Here is an 18,960-nt window from a genome sequence, read left to right as displayed (position 1 = left end):
GCTGGCATCACAGTCATGGAACCTCTTAAAATGGCGTGGCAATGTTTTGAGGGTGGTGATGTCCTCCACAGCGGCCGCCGCGCCAATACCCAAGACATGCTCACGTATCCGTGTTTTCAGTTGGCGAGTGGTCATGCCAACATACATCTTTTCACACGGACATATTACCATATAAATTACATTCCTACTGGAACATGTAATCCTTTGCTTAATTTTAAATTCACGTGAGCCGTCAGAACTAAAAAAATTTGAGATTCTCTCAATATTCGGGCATGCAACGCAGCGGCCGCAGGGAGCACATCCCACACGAGTGGGCATAGAATCCAAAAAGGTACCCACCCTCTCTCCAGTGTAGTGACTATGAACCAAGATATCCCTGAGGTTTTTAGACCTTCTAACTGCGATGCCAGCCCTCTCAGGTACATATCGCGCAATGACAGGATCTGCTCTTAAAACGTGCCATGATTTCTGGAGGATACTTCTCATCTTTGGGAACTGGGAATGATATTTAGTCACATAGCGAACAATGTCCTGATTCCGTTTATCTTTTTTCTCATAAAGAAGCGATTCCCTCGAGGTGTATCTAGCTCTATTGAAAGCTCTTTTAATGCTTTGATTACTATGACCACGGGCTAGTAATCTATTTTTTAAATCATCAGCCTGGCACAGAAAATCCGCTTCCGTGGAGCATAATCTGCGCAGGCGGAGGAACTGGCCTGTAGGAATAGCCCGGATGACATGGTGAGGATGCGAAGAAGAGGCGTGCAACAAGAGATTGGTCGAGGTAGGTTTTCTATAAATGACAGACTGCAGGCACCCACGAACATCACGTTTCAATGTGACATCCAAAAATTCAATGGTGTCTCCATCGAACTTATATGTCAAAAAAATGTTACATCCATTGTTGTTTAAGGATGTCATGAAGTTCCGCAGCCCCTCAGAAGGGCCCTGCCAGATCATCAAAATGTCATCAATGTACCGCGTCCAGGATAGGACGCGGCACATTGACTCCGGATGATCTGGCAGGGGGAGGTCCCTCTCCCACAGCCCCAGGAACAGGTTAGCATAAGCAGGGGCAAAAGGAGCCCCCATAGCTGTTCCCTGGAGCTGTAGGAAGAAGGACCCCTTAAAAACAAAAAAATTGTGGGTAAGAGAAAATTCTAACAATTTATAAATCAAACTTATAATCTCTACTGGGAGGTTAGATGTACCCAAAAAGAATTCTATTGCACGGAGACCATCCTGATGCCGAATGCTGGTGTAAAGCGATTCGACATCAGCCGTCACTAACAATTCACCATCATCAAGATGGATCCCATCCATGCGCCTCAGAAGTTCTCCCGTGTCCTTAATATATGAAGGTAAGCTCTCTACCAATGGCTGCAATTTAGAGTCGATCCACTGGTTAACCTTCTCGAGGTAGTTACCCCTACCAGAAATTATCGGACGGCCGGGAGGCGTCTTCATGTCCTTGTGAACCTTGGGGAGAAGGTAGAAAGTAGGTATAGTAGGTTCACGCACAACCAAGGCAGACGCAAGTTCGCCAGTGATAGTACCCATATCCCTGGCATTCTTGATAATATCAGTGAGTTGTTGCAAATAGGCCGACAAGGGGTTAAATGTGAGCTTTTTGTAACAAGTACGGTTATTAAGTTGCCGATAGGCCTCCTTCTCGTACAAAGCATTAGGCCAGATGACCACATTTCCCCCCTTGTCGGCCGGCTTAAAAACAACATCCCCAAGGTTCTGAAGGACACGAAGACGCCCCCTCTCATCCTTAGTCAGATTATCTCTATAAATGTGACGGGGAATCTCTAAAAATTCTTTACTCACCAACTGCACAAACATCTACACTAGGACAGGTGGAAAGAGGAGGGAATTTAGTAGATTTGGGACGAATGGAAGCAGGGATCATACCTCCTTCAGGAGTATCATGCTCAGCAGCCAGTTCTTCCAATGTACGTAGGAGGCGCGTCCACGGGAGTTCCAGTCCTCTTGCGGTGGGTACTTTTCTGTGGCAGTGCACTTATGTGTGTATACTAGAGATCGATGGCGGCGTATTTCACTGAGACTCTGTGCGATAGTGGTTCTATACTTAATATGGAGGTTAATATGGTACACTGTTAATATATCAGGTGTGCCTCTGCGTCAAGTCTTTGAGAACTCTTAGTGCATTTCTGCCATCAGTTCGGTTCCCACTCTATAGTGAAAATGCCATACATTGTTATATTTAGTTTGTTTTGTTTATTTTCTTAGGTTTTTTTGTATATTCTATTCTGTTTTTTGTATTATACCTCTGAATATTATCTATATTATGTATTGAGGACTGGCATTCCTGTGCACGCGCCTCTGGTGTTTTGTTGCGGCGTTTTCGCTGTGGCGCAATTTTTGTATCACCTTCATGCACTTGTTTTTAATATATATTAATAAAGTTTGTATTCTTATATGATACTGTGTTTGACCGTGTATCATCTATTTCTTCGTTGCCAATATGTATTTTGATGATAGGTCTCTAGGTCCTTTTCTGAGTAATGGTACAGATTTCTGAGATTATTATTGTTACCATGTCAGTTGGCTATATTTGTTGTTATTCAATTTTTGCTGTGTTTTGCACAGATTTTCTTATAGGCATGGACTTCAAGGCTAGGGAGATAGCCTGGCGTTCACATGTTGACCAAGTGTTTGGAGGTGATTCTACCATCTCCCAGCATACCAGCGATCGCAGATGGGATGACCAAGTGACAATGTTACAAAATATGGTGGTAAAGCGGACCAAGCTATGGTGGAACTGTACCTTTCTGGATAATTATCTAGCTAGGAAAATGATACCTCGTGGACTACGTGTCCGAGTAATACCCACGTTTCCTGTTGAGGATGATGCCATGGTGGCTGGCTGGGAGGAGGCGTGCAACAATTGCTCTAGTCAATTAATGAAATTATTGAGTGATTATAATAAAGGAGTTATTGCCCAGCTGGATTCTTCCATCAAAACAGCTGAAGATGATTTGAAATCTCATGGGTCGGCTGAGCAAATTGATATGACTAACAAACAGATTGATAAAACACTAGAGAAGGTCGTCAAAAAAATCCAGGATACTCAAGCTAATAAGTTTAATAGAGACCGTCAAGACTATGAGGGCAAGAGAATGTATTTATGGAGGAAAGGTAGACAGTTTGATGGTCAGATGAGACGCATACCATCCCATACATCAATTTCATCAGCTAGTGATACATCTGAGCAGTCAACTTCCTCAATGACCACTAGGTCAAGGATGACAACACGGAATCAGAGAGATTTCGCTTTCCATCCATACAGACGTGATGAGTACCTCTCCGAGCCCAGAAAATACAACAATAAGGTAATTAATCTTAGTACACATAGTTTTACAGATATTGATCTCAAATTATTGGAAAAGGGACTCTCCTTCTCACCTTCAGCACCATTTGATGTGTTTGAGGCTGTTAAGGACCTTCATCTGTTCGCCAGATCATTGGTATTTAAAAAGTTTTTCTTTGATGGTAATCTGGCTGCATTATTTCCTGGAAAGAGAAGGAGATCCAGCTCAACGAAATAGTGAAAAATCCATAATTTATTTCACTCAAAATACAGTGAAAGGACAAAACATCAGCATACAGAAAAAAATTATAAAAACAAGGTCAACGCGTTTCCGGTGACTAAGCACCCTTAATCATGATACCTGGTACAAGACATGTCTATACTTTTATACTAGTATCCGGTTATCACTCCAGTGTTGCAATTGGTAGAATTGTCTAATCAAGCAAAAATAGGCACACATGGTAATGAAAGCAAGACAAGCTTGATGGAAAGACAAAAACAAATGTTTTGGCTAAACATAAATGCAGAAAAAACAGAAATAACACAAAATACAGGAACTATATAAAAAAACAAAATGACATTACAATAATCATTAAATAAATCCAAGAATATGATAGAAAAATAATATAATAGTATGTACAGTGTCCTATGTCATGAACCCACATAACAATATAGAAAAAAAACTAATATTAGCAGGAATCTCCCAAACAGGGAGCTGTAACAGCCAAAATAGGTTGGAGCAAATAGGTGAAAGCACAGCTGCAGATGCCGTGACAATGTCACAGCGGCCAGCAAGCAAGGGAAAAAAAAAAAAAAAAAAGAAAAAGGCTATCCTTAAGTAGACACAAACTCATATGAGTTCTGGAAAAAATGAGACATACATGTAAATCTTATAATAAATAAAACTACAAAATTCCCTAGTACCTTAAAAAATAGTGAGCTCCCAGACAACCATGGATGGAAAAACAAAAAAATCAATGGCAGGAATCTCCCAATCAGGGAGCTGTAACAGCCAAAATAAGTTGGAGCAAGTAAGTGAAAGCACAGCTGCAGACGCCGTGACAATGTGACAGCGGCCAGCAAGCAAGGGGAAACAAGGGGAAACAGAAGGACAAATTGATAGCTATTAGCCTCACAAAAATTAATTATACGAGAAATATTAACTACAAATTTAGTTACTAGATGTCAGAAAAGCAACTTCATTGTTTGTAAACCCTCAGAATACTAATAGAAGAGCATGAGATCTTTCCTTTTGTTTAAACCATGTGGAATTCTTGTTCCGAGTTTAAAGATCCACCATGATTCCCTGTTTCTCAGGGTCACCTCGATGTCTCCTCCTCTAAATGGTTTATGAATTTTTTCAATCGCATAAATTTTGAGTGACTCAAGGTTAGATTGATGATAATTAATAAAATGTTGTGAAGCTTGTGAAGTATTCCTATTAGCACTAATATTTTTAACATCGTAAATATGTTCACGAATACGTGTTTTTAAAGACCGTATGGTACTCCCCACGTATTTAAGATGGCATGCCATGCATTCCATAATGTATACCACATTTTTGGTGTTACAGTTCATGAAAGTCTTGATGGGATAAACATTTTGATTACTGGCATCAGTGAAATTGTAGCATTTGCTCGAAAATTTGCAAGTTTTACAAGCCATCGCACCACATTTGAAAAAGCCTTTTGTGCTGAGCCAATGAGAAGGTTGTGCAGGGTGGGCATGAAGAGAACTCGGAGATAAACTAGAGCCTAAAGAGGGGGCTCTTCTAGACACAATTCTGTATCCATTACTCAAAATTTGAGCTATATCAGCATCTTCCTTAAGAATAGTCAAATTATTAGTCAATATTTTCCTGATTGCATTAAATTGATTACTGTACTGGAAGACCACAGTGATTGGATTTTGAGGAGATAAACTTTGGTTTTGTTTACTATGAAAACGAGGTCGTCGAGCGACAATTTTTTCTGCTCTTTTTAAATGCCAGTCACTGTAGCCTCTCTGCACAAGTCTGTCCTTTATACCCTCAATCTCTTGGGAGTAATCTTCTAGTGTGCTACAATTACGTTTAGCTCTTACCATCTCCCCTATAGGGATACTTTTGATAGTATGTTTGGGATGGTGACTATTTGCACGCAATATTGTATTCCCTGCTGTGGTTTTCCGGAAAGTGGAGGTAACAATCGGGGTATTAGGTATCCCCTTTAATTTTAAATCTAGAAACTCTATACACGTGTGGTCTTGGCGTGAAATAAATTTGAGATTGAATGGATTGTAATTTAAATAGTTTGTTAAATCCTGTACGGTAGATACATCAGAACTCCAGATAAATATCAGGTCATCAATGTGTCTACCGTACCATCGTATACAGTCTTTAAATGGATTCTCATCATTATATATGTAAGATTCTTCCCACCAACTCATAACCAGATTAGCAATGGAGGGTGAATATTTGGCACCCATTGAGACACCACTGGTTTGCATGAAATATACTTGGTTGAAGCAGAAAAAATTTGTAGTCATGAGAAAAGAAGTGACCTCTATGACATAAGACTGTAAATCTACGGAAAAATCACTATACTTCTGCATGTGAAATTTAAGAGCAAATATCGCCACTTCATGTGGTATAGAGGTATATAACGAGGTGACATCTGAAGTGATCCAAGAGAAATTAGACTGCCATATAAAGTACTGATGTCCTGAATTTCATGGAGGGGTTTATATGGCAGTCTAATTTCTCTTGGATCACTTCAGATGTCACCTCTACAGTCTTATGTCATAGAGGTCACTTCTTTTCTCATGACTACAAATTTTTTCTGCTTTAACCAAGTATATTTCATGCAAACCAGTGGTGTCTCAATGGGTGCCAAATATTCACCCTCCATTGCTAATCTGGTTATGAGTTGGTGGGAAGAATCTTACATATATAATGATGAGAATCCATTTAAAGACTGTATACGATGGTACGGTAGATACATTGATGACCTGATATTTATCTGGAGTTCTGATGTATCTACCGTACAGGATTTAACAAACTATTTAAATTACAATCCATTCAATCTCAAATTTATTTCACGCCAAGACCACACGTGTATAGAGTTTCTAGATTTAAAATTAAAGGGGATACCTAATACCCCGATTGTTACCTCCACTTTCCGGAAAACCACAGCAGGGAGTACAATATTGCGTGCAAATAGTCACCATCCCAAACATACTATCAAAAGTATTCCTATAGGGGAGATGGTAAGAGCTAAACGTAATTGTAGCACACTAGAAGATTACTCCCAAGAGATTGAGGGCATAAAAGGCACATTTGTGCAGAGAGGCTACAGTGACTGGCATTTAAAAAGAGCAGAAAAAATTGTCGCTCGACGACCTCGTTTTCATAGTAAACAAAACCAAAGTTTATCTCCTCAAAATCCAATCACTGTGGTCTTCCAGTACAGTAATCAATTTAATGCAATCAGGAAAATATTGACTAATAATTTGACTATTCTTAAGGAAGATGCTGATATAGCTCAAATTTTGAGTAATGGATACAGAATTGTGTCTAGAAGAGCCCCCTCTTTAGGCTCTAGTTTATCTCCGAGTTCTCTTCATGCCCACCCTGCACAACCTTCTCATTGGCTCAGCACAAAAGGCTTTTTCAAATGTGGTGCGATGGCTTGTAAAACTTGCAAATTTTCGAGCAAATGCTACAATTTCACTGATGCCAGTAATCAAAATGTTTATCCCATCAAGACTTTCATGAACTGTAACACCAAAAATGTGGTATACATTATGGAATGCATGGCATGCCATCTTAAATACGTGGGGAGTACCATACGGTCTTTAAAAACACGTATTCGTGAACATATTTACGATGTTGAAAATATTAGTGCTAATAGGAATACTTCACAAGCTTCACAACATTTTATTAATTATCATCAATCTAACCTTGAGTCACTCAAAATTTATGCGATTGAAAAAATTCATAAACCATTTAGAGGAGGAGACATCGAGGTGACCCTGAGAAACAGGGAATCATGGTGGATCTTTAAACTCGGAACAAGAATTCCACATGGTTTAAACAAAAGGAAAGATCTCATGCTCTTCTATTAGTATTCTGAGGGTTTACAAACAATGAAGTTGCTTTTCTGACATCTAGTAACTAAATTTGTAGTTAATATTTCTCGTATAATTAATTTTTGTGAGGCTAATAGCTATCAATTTGTCCTTCTGTTTCCCCTTGTTTCCCCTTGCTTGCTGGCCGCTGTCACATTGTCACGGCGTCTGCAGCTGTGCTTTCACTTACTTGCTCCAACCTATTTTGGCTGTTACAGCTCCCTGATTGGGAGATTCCTGCCATTGATTTTTTTGTTTTTCCATCCATGGTTGTCTGTGAGCTCACTATTTTTTAAGGTACTAGGGAATTTTGTAGTTTTATTTATTATAAGATTTACATGTATGTCTCATTTTTTCCAGAACTCATATGAGTTTGTGTCTACTTAAGGATAGCCTTTTTCTTTTTTTTTTTTTTTTTTCCCTTGCTTGCTGGCCGCTGTGACATTGTCACGGCATCTGCAGCTGTGCTTTCACCTATTTGCTCCAACCTATTTTGGCTGTTACAGCTCCCTGTTTGGGAGATTCCTGCTAATATTAGTTTTTTTTCTATATTGTTATGTGGGTTCATGACATAGGACACTGTACATACTATTATATTATTTTTCTATCATATTCTTGGATTTATTTAATGATTATTGTAATGTCATTTTGTTTTTTTATATAGTTCCTGTATTTTGTGTTATTTCTGTTTTTTCTGCATTTATGTTTAGCCAAAACATTTGTTTTTGTCTTTCCATCAAGCTTGTCTTGCTTTCATTACCATGTGTGCCTATTTTTGCTTGATTAGACAATTCTACCAATTGCAACACTGGAGTGATAACCGGATACTAGTATAAAAGTATAGACATGTCTTGTACCAGGTATCATGATTAAGGGTGCTTAGTCACCGGAAACGCGTTGACCTTGTTTTTATAATTTTTTTCTGTATGCTGATGTTTTGTCCTTTCACTGTATTTTGAGTGAAATAAATTATGGATTTTTCACTATTTCGTTGAGCTGGATCTCCTTCTCTTTCCTGTTCGTCCACGCCCTGACACAGCGGTTCCGTGCTCCGAGCTCCTGGGAATGTCGGTATGGTGAGCTGGATTTTGTTTTTCCTGCATTATTTCCTACAGAGGAAGAACAGATAGCCCTACGTACATTGGAAGAACTGGCTGCTGAGCATGATACTCCTGAAGGAGGCATGATCCCTGCTTCCATTCGTCCCAAATCTACTAAATTCCCTCCTCTTTCCACCTGTCCTAGTGTAGATCTGTTTGTGCAGTTGGTGAGTAAAGAATTTTTAGAGATTCCCCGTCACATTTATAAAGATAATCTGACTAAGGATGAGAGGGGGCGTCTTCGTGTCCTTCAGAACCTTGGGGATGTTGTTTTTAAGCCGGCCGACAAGGGGGGAAATGTGGTCATCTGGCCTAATGCTATGTACGAGAAGGAGGCCTATCGGCAACTTAATAACCGTACTTGTTACAAAAAGCTCACATTTAGCCCCTTGTCGGCCTATTTGCAACAACTCACTGATATTATCAAGAATGCCAGGGATATGGGTACTATCACTGGCGAACTTGCGTCTGCCTTGGTTGTGCGTGAACCTACTATACCTACTTTCTACCTTCTCCCCAAGGTTCACAAGGACATGAAGACGCCTCCCGGCCGTCCGATAATTTCTGGTAGGGGTAACTACCTCGAGAAGGTTAACCAGTGGATCGACTCTAAATTGCAGCCATTGGTAGAGAGCTTACCTTCATATATTAAGGACACGGGAGAACTTCTGAGGCGCATGGATGGGATCCATCTTGATGATGGTGAATTGTTAGTGACGGCTGATGTCGAATTGCTTTACACCAGCATTCGGCATCAGGATGGTCTCCGTGCAATAGAATTCTTCTTGGGTACATCTAACCTCCCAGTAGAGATTATAAGTTTGATTTATAAATTGTTAGAATTTTCTCTTACCCACAATTTTTTTGTTTTTAAGGGGTCCTTCTTCCTACAGCTCCAGGGAACAGCTATGGGGGCTCCTTTTGCCCCTGCTTATGCTAACCTGTTCCTGGGGCTGTGGGAGAGGGACCTCCCCCTGCCAGATCATCCGGAGTCAATGTGCCGCGTCCTATCCTGGACGCGGTACACTGATGACATTTTGATGATCTGGCAGGGCCCTTCTGAGGGGCTGCGGGACTTCATGACATCCTTAAACAACAATGGATGTAACATTTTTTTGACATATAAGTTCGATGGAGACACCATTGAATTTTTGGATGTCACATTGAAACGTGATGTTCGTGGGTGCCTGCAGTCTGTCATTTATAGAAAACCTACCTCGACCAATCTCTTGTTGCACGCCTCTTCTTCGCATCCTCACCATGTCATCCGGGCTATTCCTACAGGCCAGTTCCTCCGCCTGCGCAGATTATGCTCCACGGAAGCGGATTTTCTGTGCCAGGCTGATGATTTAAAAAATAGATTACTAGCCCGTGGTCATAGTAATCGAAGCATTAAAAGAGCTTTCAATAGAGCTAGATACACCTCGAGGGAATCGCTTCTTTATGAGAAAAAAGATAAACGGAATCAGGACATTGTTCGCTATGTGACTAAATATCATTCCCAGTTCCCAAAGATGAGAAGTATCCTCCAGAAATCATGGCACGTTTTAAGAGCAGATCCTGTCATTGCGCGATATGTACCTGAGAGGGCTGGCATCGCAGTTAGAAGGTCTAAAAACCTCAGGGATATCTTGGTTCACAGTCACTACACTGGAGAGAGGGTGGGTACCTTTTTGGATTCTATGCCCACTCGTGTGGGATGTGCTCCCTGTGGCCGCTGCGTTGCATGCCCGAATATTGAGAGAATCTCAAATTTTTTTAGTTCTGACGGCTCACGTGAATTTAAAATTAAGCAAAGGATTACATGTTCCAGTAGGAATGTAATTTATATGGTAATATGTCCGTGTGAAAAGATGTATGTTGGCATGACCACTCGCCAACTGAAAACACGGATACGTGAGCATGTCTTGGGTATTGGCGCGGCGGCCGCTGTGGAGGACATCACCACCCTCAAAACATTGCCACGCCATTTTAAGAGGTTCCATGACTGTGATGCCAGCCTTCTCAGGGCTAGGGGGATTGAGATGTTGGAGGTGGGTATCCGTGGAGGGTATACGTTCCAGCGGTTAGCAAAAATTGAGTCCAGATGGATCTGGACTCTCAATACTGTCCAGCCGATGGGTCTTAATGACAATATTAGCTTTGCCCCCTTTCTGTGATCGTTGGGTTTTGCTGTGGTTTTGTGCCGCATCGGAATCGTGGCTTTTGTTTTTTAAATTTTTATTTCTTGTTACTTTTTAACTTATCTTGTTTGTTCTAGTGGAAGGTACTTTCTACCTTCTCCCCAAGGTTCACAAGGACATGAAGACGCCTCCCGGCCGTCCGATAATTTCTGGTAGGGGTAACTACCTCGAGAAGGTTAACCAGTGGATCGACTCTAAATTGCAGCCATTGGTAGAGAGCTTACCTTCATATATTAAGGACACGGGAGAACTTCTGAGGCGCATGGATGGGATCCATCTTGATGATGGTGAATTGTTAGTGACGGCTGATGTCGAATCGCTTTACACCAGCATTCGGCATCAGGATGGTCTCCGTGCAATAGAATTCTTCTTGGGTACATCTAACCTCCCAGTAGAGATTATAAGTTTGATTTATAAATTGTTAGAATTTTCTCTTACCCACAATTTTTTTGTTTTTAAGGGGTCCTTCTTCCTACAGCTCCAGGGAACAGCTATGGGGGCTCCTTTTGCCCCTGCTTATGCTAACCTGTTCCTGGGGCTGTGGGAGAGGGACCTCCCCCTGCCAGATCATCCGGAGTCAATGTGCCGCGTCCTATCCTGGACGCGGTACATTGATGACATTTTGATGATCTGGCAGGGCCCTTCTGAGGGGCTGCGGGACTTCATGACATCCTTAAACAACAATGGATGTAACATTTTTTTGACATATAAGTTCGATGGAGACACCATTGAATTTTTGGATGTCACATTGAAACGTGATGTTTGTGGGTGCCTGCAGTCTGTCATTTATAGAAAACCTACCTCGACCAATCTCTTGTTGCACGCCTCTTCTTCGCATCCTCACCATGTCATCCGGGCTATTCCTACAGGCCAGTTCCTCCGCCTGCGCAGATTATGCTCCACGGAAACGGATTTTCTGTGCCAGGCTGATGATTTAAAAAATAGATTACTAGCCCGTGGTCATAGTAATCGAAGCATTAAAAGAGCTTTCAATAGAGCTAGATACACCTCGAGGGAATCGCTTCTTTATGAGAAAAAAGATAAACGGAATCAGGACATTGTTCGCTATGTGACTAAATATCATTCCCAGTTCCCAAAGATGAGAAGTATCCTCCAGAAATCATGGCACGTTTTAAGAGCAGATCCTGTCATTGCGCGATATGTACCTGAGAGGGCTGGCATCGCAGTTAGAAGGTCTAAAAACCTCAGGGATATCTTGGTTCATAGTCACTACACTGGAGAGAGGGTGGGTACCTTTTTGGATTCTATGCCCACTCGTGTGGGATGTGCTCCCTGCGGCCGCTGCGTTGCATGCCCGAATATTGAGAGAATCTCAAATTTTTTTAGTTCTGACGGCTCACGTGAATTTAAAATTAAGCAAAGGATTACATGTTCCAGTAGGAATGTAATTTATATGGTAATATGTCCGTGTGAAAAGATGTATGTTGGCATGACCACTCGCCAACTGAAAACACGGATACGTGAGCATGTCTTGGGTATTGGCGCGGCGGCCGCTGTGGAGGACATCACCACCCTCAAAACATTGCCACGCCATTTTAAGAGGTTCCATGACTGTGATGCCAGCCTTCTCAGGGCTAGGGGGATTGAGATGTTGGAGGTGGGTATCCGTGGAGGGTATACGTTCCAGCGGTTGGCAAAAATTGAGTCCAGATGGATCTGGACTCTCAATACTGTCCAGCCGATGGGTCTTAATGACAATATTAGCTTTGCCCCCTTTCTGTGATCGTTGGGTTTTGCTGTGGTTTTGTGCCGCATCGGAATCGTGGCTTTTGTTTTTTAAATTTTTATTTCTTGTTACTTTTTAACTTATCTTGTTTGTTCTAGTGGAAGTCGTCCCTGTGATATGAATACCACGGTACAGTTTTCTCGCTCCTCCCGGATCAAGTCTTCCTTACCATCTATTCCCTGATGTGACTGAGACATCATTATACGAAAGACTAATATGGACTTCTCTCCTGTTCATTAAGCCCCGGCACTATAATTGCTATTATACGCTGATTTTGTGATATGGACATATTCGTCTAGATTTACTTCATCAAGTTCTCATGTTATGTTTCTCTTTGGAGGACTTAAAAGGACTGCCATTTCTTGTATCAAGCTTACGTTCTATTGTCATGTCAGCTGTTAATGTTGTATTCGGCTATCTTGTAGTGGTGGGTGTTTGTTTATTTGTGTTTTGTATGGGGGGAGTGGCCACCCGGTAGGCTATTTATATAGTGGATTTATTATGTACCACTATTTATAACAGGATGTCTCTAAGTATACAAATATACATGTGTAATTATGATGCTTGTCCATCTTCTGAATTAGCGCACGTGTGTAGTTATTATTATTATTATTATTTTTTGTAGTTCGGTACTTATACATTTGTGTTTTGAATTATATTGGCCTTAGTGTCCCTCTGGGCCCTGTATTGGTCCGGACACTATGTTCCCATGATGACGTGCGCTTACTTCCGGTTCATCTCCTGTATATCGTTTGTATATGGCATTAGTGAGTGGTACTCCTATATAGTTATCCTGGTTGGTTATATCTGGCTACGTGATTTTCGCAGTGGCCGTTCGCTTGTATTTATCTACTATATGCCTTCTTGTCATACAGGTGTCTGGCGCTCCTGCGCCTGCGCGCGTCCGTGGTTGCGGTTGGGCGCTTTTGATCACATGGGGCCCCTGTGCTCTTTGGCGTCCTCCTGCTTCCTTCGGAGCGTGCCGGCGTTGTGGTTGTCATGACGCGGCATTACTGTTTCCGGGTTGCGGCGGTTTCTACTTCGGGGGTCTTCTCTTTATTAAGTTCGTCTTCCATTCATTATGCATGCCCCCTGACGAAGGTTTATTACCGAAACGCGCGTTGTGGCGGAGGCGCGTCCACGGGAGTTCCAGTCCTCTTGCGGTGGGTACTTTTCTGTGGCAGTGCATTTATGTGTGTATACTAGAGATCGATGGCGGCGTATTTCACTGAGACTCTGTGCGATAGTGGTTCTATACTTAATATGGAGGTTAATATGGTACACTGATAATATATCAGGTGTGCCTCTGCGTCAAGTCTTTGAGAACTCTTAGTGCATTTCTGCCATCAGTTCGGTTCCCACTCTATAGTGAAAATGCCATACATTGTTATATTTAGTTTGTTTTGTTTATTTTCTTAGGTTTTTTTGTATATTCTATTCTGTTTTTTGTATTATACCTCTGAATATTATCTATATTATGTATTGAGGACTGGCATTCCTGTGCACGCGCCTCTGGTGTTTTGTTGCGGCGTTTTCGCTGTGGCGCAATTTTTGTATCACCTTCATGCACTTGTTTTTAATATATATTAATAAAGTTTGTATTCTTATATGATACTGTGTTTGACCGTGTATCATCTATTTCTTCGTTGCCAATATTTCAAAACTGTGCAGAAGGGTGCATAGGTCCCTGATCTGAGACCACTCCTGCAGCGTGATTTGCCCCACCTCTTGATCTCGTTGGCCCAGGCTATACGTCATAATGTATTGCACCAGGGCTCATCGATGCTGCCACAGTCGCTGCAACATGTGCAGAGTTTAATTCCACCAGGTGGGCACATCGCATTTCAGCTGGTGAACTGGCACGCCCAATGACTTTTGTAGAGATGCAAGTCGTCGAGCTGCGGGATGCGAACGGCAGAAGTGAGCACACAGCGACACCGTGATAGTGGGATAAAAATTGCTGAACAACCAGGTTCAAAACGTGAGCCATACAAGGCACATGTGTGACATTGCCCTGGCAACGGGCCGCACCCAGGTTTGCAGTATTGTCACACACAGCCTTCCATGGCTGCAGGTTGAGTGGATACAACCATTGATGGAACTCGGTCTCCAGAGCTGACCACAACTCCTCTGCTGTGTGACTCACATTTCCCAGACATTTCAATGTAAACACTGCCTGATGCTGTTGAGCCCTGGTGACAGCATAGTGAGGACGTGTGCAGGATTCCTTCTGCGCAGTTACAACGCGGGTGGCATTACCAGACAGGCTTTGGGTGCAGGTGGAAGACCAAGAGGAGGTTGAGGAGGCAGAAGCAGTGGAGGAACATCTAGATACAGAGGATTGATGAGCAACTCATGGCGACGGCAAGACTTGGACAGCAGCCCCTTCTCCTGATGTCGCCGTAGTTACCCAGTGCCCAGTCACCGACATGTAACGTCCCTGTCCATGTCAACTCATCCAAGTGGCTGTGGTGAAACGCACCCTGTCACACACAGAGTTTCTCAAGGAAGCGGTAATGTTGTGTGCAACATGCTGGTGTAGCGCAGGCACAGCTTTCTTTGAAAAGTAGTGGCGACTGGGCATCTGGTACTGGGGCACTGTGACGGACATAAGGTCTTGAAAATCCTCTGTGTCCACCAGGCGGAAAGGAAGCATTTCTGTAGCCAACAGCTTGCTGATGGAGAAATTCAACCTCTTAGCTTTGTCATGGCTAGGAGGAAATGGTCTTTTACTTGTCCACATCTGAGGGACTGAGGGCTGGCTGCCGTGCTTAGACAGAGTTGAGTAGGGTGTCCCCGGCAAACTGCTGGTCTGTGAGGAAGGTGCAGGCGGAGATGTTATGTTGCCTTGATCAAAATGTGGTGTTGATGTCGGAGGGCGCTCAACACCAGCAGGTGTTTCCACTAGCAAATTTCCTGATGACCTGCCAATCACACTGGCTGTTGTGGGTAAAGAGGTGGAAGGTCTGCATTCAAAACCATGTGCGACTGCTGTCCCCACAGTTACAGAGGATGAAGAGGACACGAATGCACTTGATGGGGCAGACAGTGGTTGACCCGGCCCACTAGGCCGCATTGTAGCACAGTGAGCTTCCCACTGCAGCTTATGCCTCATATCCATGTGACGGTTCATGCATGAAATACTCAAACTAGTCATTTTTTTTCCTATACTGAGATTTTGGTGACAAATCTTGCAGACAACATGAGTTGGGTCATCCTTGCGATCTCAAAAAATTCCAGGCTATGCAAGGCTTAGAGCCCATGTGACCTGAAGAGCCACCACGACTTCTGCTCCGAGGCACAGTTGGGGTTGAGGATGCAGTTGCTGATATGCTTCCAGTACTAGGTCTCTGTCCAGGAAGGCGCAACCTAACCTCGTCATCAGACTCGACACTAGCATCCTCCTCCACCTCCTCTGCAGGCCTCATGGACTAGCGGACTGTGGTTGACAGTAAGTGGGGTCTCCAACCTCGTCATCATCATCCTGTGTGTTCTCACACACGTCGTCCTCAGAGCCAACCTCTTCCTGCCCTGACCGAAAAGTCAACTTTTCGTTCCAATCAGGTATGTCAGTCTCATCATCATCTTCCTCATTGTCTCCACCAACAGGAGTTACAGTTTGGGAACGAGGGTCTACATTATGCTCAGAACCTTCTTCATCTGAGCCTGGATCCGACTCACAAAGATTCTGGGCATCAGAGCAGATCATTTCCTCGTCTGGATTCACAGAATTCAACCTCTTAGCCTTGTCATGGCTAGGAGGAAATGGTCTTTTACTTGTCCACATCTGAGGGACTGAGGGCTGGCTGCCGTGCTTAGACAGAGTTGAGTAGGGTGTCCCGGGCAAACTGCTGGTCTGTGAGGAAGGTGCAGGCGGAGATGTTATGTTGCCTTGATCAAAATGTGGTGTCGATGTCAGAGAGCGCTCAACACCAGCAGGTGTTTCCACTAGCAAATTTCCTGACGACCTGCCAATCACACTGGCTGTTGTGGGTAAAGAGGTGGAAGGTCTGCATCCAAAACCATGTGCGACTGCTGTCCCCACAGTCACAGAGGATGAAGAGGTTGCGGATGCACTTGATGGGGCAGACGGTGGTTGACCCGGCCCACTAGGCCGCATTGTAGCACAGTGAGCTTCCCACTGCAACTTATGCCTCATATCCATGTGACCATTCATGCATGAAGTACTCAAACTAGTGATTTTTTTAGCCTCTACTGAGATTTTGTTGACAAATCTTACAGACAACATGAGTTGGGTCATCCTTTGCGATGTCAAAAAATGCCCAGGCTATGCAAGGCTTAGAGCTCGTGTGACCTGAAGAGCCAGCACAACTTCTGGTCTGAGGCACAGTTGGGGTTGAAGATGCAGTTGTTGACGTGCTTCCAGTAGTCCATCTCTGTCCAGGAAGGCGCACCGTTACCTCATCGTCAGACTCGTCACTAACATCCTCCTCCACCTCCTCTGCCGACCTCATGGACTGGCGAACTGGGGGTTGACAGTAAATGGGGTCTACAACCTCGTCATCATCATTCTGTGTGTTCTCACACCCGTCGTCCTCAGAGCCAACCTCTTCCTGCCCTGACCGAAAAGTAAACTTTTCGTTCCAATCAGGTATCTCAGTCTCATCATCATCTTCCTCATTGTCTCCACCAACAGGAGTTACAGTTTGGGAACGAGGGTCTACGTTATGCTCAGAACCTTCTTCATCTGGGCCTGGATCCGACTCACAAAGATTATTGGCATCAGTGCAGATAATTTCCTTGTCTGGATTCACAGAAGCTCTGGAGCAGACCTCTGATTCCCAGGCTATAGTATGCGTAAACAGCTCTACAGACTCAACCATGGGTGTTACTTCATGCTCAGACAGGCAGCTGGAGACTTGGGAGCTGTGAGGAAGCAAGTGTGATTGGGGTGACAACTCTGAGGACTGGAGTAGTTGTGATGTTGAAGTTTACATGGAGGGGAGCTCCCTTGAACGAGCACTTGATATCCGTTCAAGCACCTGCTGTTTTTGTGCCTCATCTGGAATTTTTGGCGATGCTTGTAGCGATGGTCGTAAGAAAGGGATCATATCAGATTGTCCACGAAAAGAAGTAGACATCTTACTTCGGCTGGAAGATGGTCTTTCTTCTGCAGATGTTACTGTTGCTTTACCACCTACCCCACGGACACAACCTTTTTTTCCCTTTCCAACACGCCTATTCCCCTATCCACCATCAGCAGGCTTTTACCACTCATTTTAGTGCTTAACTAATTGGCAACTCTGTATCTGTAGTTGTTAGCACAACAACCAATGGAAGAAAACCGAGCAGAAATGAGTGGCCAAACTGTTATACTAGGCCCAAAACTATTAACTGGATTAGATGCAGTAAAAATTGAGATACACAGGCGATGTAGTTTGTTTCACAGGCGGGCTACTCTGCTGACATTCAGACACTGCTCCTAGGCCCAAAACTAATAACAGGATTAGATGCAGTAAAAATTGAGATACACAGGCGATGTAGTTAGTTTCACAGGCGGGCTACTCTGCTGACATGCAGACACTGCTCCTAGGCCCAAAACTAATAGCAGGATTAGATGCAGTAAAAATTGAGACACACAGGTGGTATAGTTTGTTCCACAGGCGGGCTACTCTGCTGAGGTGCAGACACTGCTCCTAGGCCCAAAACTAATAACTGGATTAGATGCAGTGAAACTAGAGATACACAGGCGGTATAGTTTGTTTCACAGGCCGGCTACTATGCTGCCATGCAGACACTGCTCCTAGGCCCTAAACTAATAACTGGATTAGATGCAGTGAAAATAGAGATACACAGGCGGTATAGTTTGTTTCACAGGCGGGCTACTCTGCTGACGTGCAGAGACTGCTCCTAGGCCCTAAACCATTAACTGGATTAGATGCAGTGAAAATTGAGATACACAGTCGGTATAGTTTGTTTCACAGGCGGGCTACTCTGCTGACGTGCAGACACTGCTCCTAGGCCCAAAACTATTAACTGGATTAGATGCAGTGAAAAGTGAGATACACAGGCAGTATAGTTTGTTTCACAAGCGGGCTACTCTGCTGACGTGCAGACACTGCTCCTAGCCCCAAAACTAATAACTGGATTAGATGCAGTGAAAACAGAGATACACAAGCGCATACCTCCCAACTTTTAAAGCTGGGAAAGAGGGACAAAGTTTGCGGCGCGCGATGCGCGCCGTGGCAAATTTTAGGCCACACCTCTGACCACACCCATTCACTAGCCACACCCATATTCACATTCCAACCACACCCATTAAGCACTGCTGATCACACTGTTCATAAAAAATAATTATAAACAAAAAAATATGGCCACACAGTGCTCCATACTGTATAATGGCTGCACATGGTGCTCCATACTGTGTAATGGCCACACATTATGCTCCATACTGTGTAATGGCCACACATGATGCTCCATACTGTATAATGGTTGCACATGATGCTCCATACTGTTTAATGGCCA

At 43.3% G+C, this 18,960-nt stretch overlaps 1 long non-coding RNA gene across 1 annotated transcript in view; it reads left to right on the top strand.

The window, feature by feature from the left end:
- LOC138674052 (uncharacterized) overlaps positions 1 to 14,063 on the top strand; it is a 71,779-nt gene extending 57,716 nt beyond the window's left edge. Inside the window, exon 3 of the long non-coding RNA XR_011320451.1 lies at positions 12,573 to 14,063. This is a non-coding gene — a long non-coding RNA (uncharacterized lncRNA). The remainder of the gene's footprint in view (positions 1 to 12,572) is intronic.
- The last annotated feature ends 4,897 nt before the right edge of the window (positions 14,064 to 18,960 follow it).

Source organism: Ranitomeya imitator, chromosome 4 (genome assembly GCF_032444005.1).
Source record: "Ranitomeya imitator isolate aRanImi1 chromosome 4, aRanImi1.pri, whole genome shotgun sequence".
Taxonomy (NCBI): domain Eukaryota; kingdom Metazoa; phylum Chordata; class Amphibia; order Anura; family Dendrobatidae; genus Ranitomeya; species Ranitomeya imitator.
Note: the sequence above shows the minus strand (reverse complement) of the source record. Positions and strands in the feature narration are given on the sequence as shown.